Raw genomic sequence first — 6,000 nt, forward strand, 5'->3', positions numbered from 1 at the left:
TGTCTCAAGTGGGGTACCACAGGGCTCTGTCCTGGGCCCTGTATTGTTCAACATCTTTATCAACGATTTAGATGAAGGAATTGAGAGTAAACTGATTAAATTTGCTGATGACACAAAGCTAGGAGGGATAGCTAATACTAGAGAAGAGAGAGAGGATTCAAAAAGATATAAATAAACTGGAGAAGTGGGCAGCAACTAACAGAATGGTTTTTAACAGGGAAAAATGCAAAGTACTACATCTGGGCAATAAAAATGAAAAAAGCATATACAGAATGGGAGGAATAGGGCTAAGCAACAGCACATGTGAAAAAGACTTGGGTATACTAATAGATCACAGACTGAATATGAGTCAACAGTGTGATTCAGCAGCAAAAAAGGCAAATGCAATTCTAGGATGTATTAACAGAAGCATACAGTCTAGATCACGTGAAGTCATTATTTCCCTCTACTCCTCTTTGGTCAGACCTCATCTGGAATATTGTGTCCAGTTTTGGGCACCACATTTTAAAAAAGACATCAACAAACTGGAGCAAGTTCAGAAAAGAGCGACCAGAATGGTGACCGGTCTGCAAACCCTGTCTTATGAGGAAAGGTTGCAGGATTTGGGAATATTTAGTTTGCAAAAGAGAAGACTGAGAGGAGACTTAATAGCTGTCTACAAATATCTAAAGGGCTGTCACATTGTAGAAGGATCAACTTTATTCTCATTTGCACAAGGAAAGACTAGAAGCAATGGGATGAAACTGAATGGGAGGAGACACAGATTAGATATTAGAAAAAACTTTTTGACAGTGAGGGTGATCAATGAGTGGAACAGGCTGCCACGAGAAGTGGTGAGTCCTCCTTCAATGGATGTCTTCAAACAGAGGCTGGACAGACATCTGACTGGGATGATTTAGCGAATCCTGCATTGAGCAGGGGGTTGGACCAGATGGCCCAGGAGGTCCCTTCCAACTCTGCGATTCTATGATTCATTGCAGGTCCCCCATGGGAATATTAAACAGCCAGTAACCCCAGTTACACAGTGAGATCCCCTTCTTTTTGCAGTTATAACGGGGCCTATATTTACAGGCATAGAAATTCTAAAGGGGGTCTCTGAGGGTAGCACATAATGTGTATTTTATCATAGTTATCTAAAGGCTACAGCCATGTTCATGAATCTGCATTTATACATGTCCATAGAGTTTACATACTGAATCTATAGAGTTCTATGCAAATGTTCCTACAAGCAGCAGTGTACCCGAACGAGTGGGTTTAGGATGCAAAATCCCCATTAACCTTAATGAGGTTGCCCACTTTGACCAGACATTTAAAAATGACCTAAAAGTGTACAGGGAAGTAATAGTGACAGTACCACAGTTGGCTGCTTCATCAAGACAATCACATTCCTTATGATCACAGGCATCTGTGCATTACATGAGCGAATCATAGAGTTCAATGTCAATGCAGGCAAAATAAGCGTAAACCAAACATCCCCCCATGTACCAAACATTCTTCCTTGTACCAAACATCCCCTCGTGTACCAAACACCCATCCTTGTATCAAACATCCCCCCGTGTACCAAACATCCCTCCTTGTACCAAACATCCCTCCGTGTAACAAACATCCCCCCGTGTAACAAACATCCCTCCATGTACCAAACATCCCCCGTGTACCAAACACCCATCTTTGTACCAAACATCCCTCCTTGTACCAAACATCCCCCCGTGTACAAAACATCCCCCGTATACCAAACATCCCTCCTTGTACCAAACATCCCTCCGTGTACCAAACATCCCTCAGTGTACAAAACATCCCTCCTTGTACCAAACATCCCCCCATGTACAAAACATCCCCCGTGTACCAAACATCCCTCCTTGTACCAAACATCCCTCCTTGTACCAAACATCCCTCCGTGTACCAAACATCCCCCCGTGTACAAAACATCCCTCCTTGTACCAAACATCCCTCCTTGTACCAAACATCCCTCCTTGTACCAAACATCCCTCCATGTACCAAACATCCCCCATGTACCAAACATCCATTCGTGTAACAAACATCCCCCCGTGTACCAAACATCCCTCCGTGTACCAAACATCCCCCCATGTACCAAACACCCATCCTTGTACCAAACATCCCTCCTTGTACCAAACATTCCCCCGTGTACCAAACATCCCCCCATGTACAAAACATCCCCCGTGTACCAAACATCCCTCCTTGTACCAAACATCCCTCCTTGTACCAAACATCCCTCCGTGTACCAAACATCCCCCCGTGTACAAAACATCCCTCCTTGTACCAAACATCCCTCCTTGTACCAAACATCCCTCCTTGTACCAAACATCCCTCCATGTACCAAACATCCCCCATGTACCAAACATCCATTCGTGTAACAAACATCCCCCCGTGTACCAAACATCCCTCCGTGTACCAAACATCCCCCCATGTACCAAACACCCATCCTTGTACCAAACATCCCTCCTTGTACCAAACATTCCCCCGTGTACCAAACATCCCCCCGTGTACCAAACATCCCTCCTTGTACCAAACACCCCTCCTTGTACCAAACATCCCTCCGTGTACCAAACATCCCCCGTGTACCAAACATCCCCCCGTGTACCAAACATCCCTCCGTGTACCAAACATCCCCCCGTGTAACAAACATCCCCCGTGTACCAAACATCCCCCCGTGTACCAAACATCCCCCCGTGTACCAAACACCCATCCTTGTACCAAACATCCCTCCTTGTACCAAACATCCCTCCTTGTACCAAACATCCCCCCGTGTACCAAACATCCCCCCGTGTACCAAACATCCCCACGTGTACCAAACATCCCCACGTGTACCAAACATCCCTCCTTGTACCAAACATCCCTCCTTGTACCAAACATCCCCCCGTGTACCAAACATCCCCCCGTGTACCAAACACCCCTCCTACCAAACATCCCTCCGTGTACCAAACATCCCCCGTGTACCAAACATCCCCCCGTGTACCAAACATCCCCCCGTGTACCAAACATCCCCCCCGTGTACCAAACATCCCCCCGTGTACCAAACATCCCCCCGTGTACTAAACACCCATCCTTGTACCAAACATCCCTCCATGTACCAAACATCCATCCGTGTACCAAACATCCCTCCTTGTACCAAACATCCCCCGTGTACCAAACATCCCCCAGTGTACCAAACATCCCTCCGTGTACCAAACATCCCCCCGTGTACCAAACATCCCTCCTTGTACCAAACATCCCTTCGTGTACCAAACATCCCTCCATGTACCAAACATCCATCCGTGTAACAAACATCCCCCCGTGTACCAAACATCCCTCTGTGTACCAAACATCCATCCGTGTACCAAACACCCATCCTTGTACCAAACATCACTCCTTGTACCAAACATCCCCCCATGTACCAAACATCCCCCGTGTACCAAACATCCCTCCTTGTACCAAACATCCCTCCATGTACCAAACATCCCTCCGTGTACCAAACATCCATCCGTGTAACAAAAATCCCCCCGTGTACCAAACATCCATCCGTGTAACAAACATCCCCCCGTGTACCAAACACCCATCCTTGTACCAAACATCCCTGTGTACCAAACATCCCCATGTACCAAACATCCCCCCGTGTACCAAACATCCCTCCGTGTAACAAACATCCCCCCGTGTACCAAACATCCCCCCGCGAACCAAACATCCCTCCTTGTACCAAACATCCCTCCTTGTACCAAACATCCCTCCGTGTACCAAACATCCCTCCGTGTACCAAACATCCCCCCGTGTACCAAACATCCCCCCATGTACCAAACAGCCCTCCTTGTACCAAACATCCCTCCGTGTACCAAACATCCCCCCGTGTACCAAACATCCCCCCGTGTACCAAACAACCATCCGTGTACCAAACATCCCTCCTTGTACCAAACATCCCCCGTGTACCAAACATCCATCCGTGTATCATACATCCCTCCTTGTACCAAACATCCCCTGTGTACCAAACATCCCCTGTGTACCAAACATCCCCCCGTGTACCAAACATCCCTTCTGTACCAAACATCCCTCCGTGGACCAAACATCCCCCCGTGTACCAAACATCCCCCCGTGTACCAAACATCCCCCTTGTACCAAACATCCCTCCGTGTACCAAACATCCCCCCGTGTACCAAACATCCCTCCGTGTACCAAACATCCATCCATGTAACAAACATCCCCCCGTGTACCAAACATCCCTCCGTGTACCAAACATCCATCCGTGTAACAAACATCCCCTCGTGTACCAAACACCCATCCTTGTACCAAACATCCCTCCTTGTACCAAACATCCCCCCGTGTACCAAACATCCCCCGTGTACCAAACATCCCTCCTTGTACCAAACATCCCTCCTTGTACCAAACATCCCTCAGTGTACCAAACATCCCTCAGTGTACCAAACATCCCCCCATGTACCAAACATCCCCCCGTGTACCAAACATCCCCCCGTTTACCAAACATCCCTCCTTGTACCAAACATCCCTCCTTGTACCAAACATCCCTCCGTGTACCAAACATCCCTCCGTGTACCAAACATTCCTCCTTGTACCAAACATCACTCCGTGTACCAAACATCACTCCGTGTACCAAACATCCCCCCATGTACCAAACACACATCCTTGTACCAAACATCCCTCCTTGTACCAAACATCCCTCCTTGTACCAAACTTCCCCCCATGTACCAAATATCCCCCCGTGTACCAAATATCCCCCCGTGTACCAAACATCCCTCCTTGTACCAAACATCCTTCCTTGTACCAAACATCCCTCTGTGTACCAAACATCCATCCGTGTAACAAACATCTCCACGTGTACCAAACACCCATCCTTGTACCAAACATCCCTCCTTGTACCAAACATCCCCCTGTGTACCAAACATCCCCCGTGTACCAAACATCCCTCCTTGTACCAAACATCCCTCCGTGTACCAAACATCCCTCCCTGTACCAAACATCCATCCGTGTAACAAACATCCCCCGTGTACCAAACATCCCTCCGTGTACCAAACATCCATCCGTGTAACATACATCCCCCCGTGTACCAAACACCCATCCTTGTACCAAACATCCCTGTGTACCAAACATCCCCATGTACCAAACATCCCCCCGTGTACCAAACATCCCCCCGTGTACAAAACATCCCTCCGTGTACCAAACATCCCCCCGTGTACCAAACATCCCCCCGCGAACTAAACATCCCTCCGTGTACCAAACATCCCCCCGTGTACCAAACATCCCCCCGTGTACCAAACATCCCTCCTTGTACCAAACATCCCCCCGTGTACCAAACATCCCCCCGTGTACCAAACATCCCCACGTGTACCAAACATCCCCACGTGTACCAAACATCCCTCCTTGTACCAAACATCCCTCCTTGTACCAAACATCCCCCCGTGTACCAAACATCCCCCCGTGTACCAAACATCCCCCCGTGTACCAAACACCCCTCCTTGTACCAAACACCCCTCCGTGTACCAAACATCCCCCGTGTACCAAACATCCCCCCGTGTACCAAACATCCCCCCATGTACCAAACATCCCCCCCGTGTACCAAACATCCCCCCGTGTACCAAACATCCCCCCGTGTACTAAACACCCATCCTTGTACCAAACATCCCTCCGTGTACCAAACATCCATCCGTGTACCAAACATCCCTCCTTGTACCAAACATCCCCCGTGTACCAAACATCCCCCCGTGTACCAAACATCCCTCCGTGTACCAAACATCCCCCCGTGTACCAAACATCCCTCCTTGTACCAAACATCCCTTCGTGTACCAAACATCCCTCCATGTACCAAACATCCATCCGTGTAACAAACATCCCCCCGTGTACCAAACATCCCTCTGTGTACCAAACATCCATCTGTGTACCAAACACCCATCCTTGTACCAAACATCACTCCTCGTACCAAACATCCCCCCGTGTACCAAACATCCCCCGTGTACCAAACATCCCTCCTTGTACCAAACATCCCTCCGTGTACCAAAC

The sequence above is a fragment of the Dendrobates tinctorius genome, unplaced genomic scaffold (genome assembly GCF_039654945.1).
Source record: "Dendrobates tinctorius isolate UK_male_01 unplaced genomic scaffold, ASM3965494v1 ptg000138l, whole genome shotgun sequence".
Lineage (NCBI taxonomy): Eukaryota > Metazoa > Chordata > Amphibia > Anura > Dendrobatidae > Dendrobates > Dendrobates tinctorius.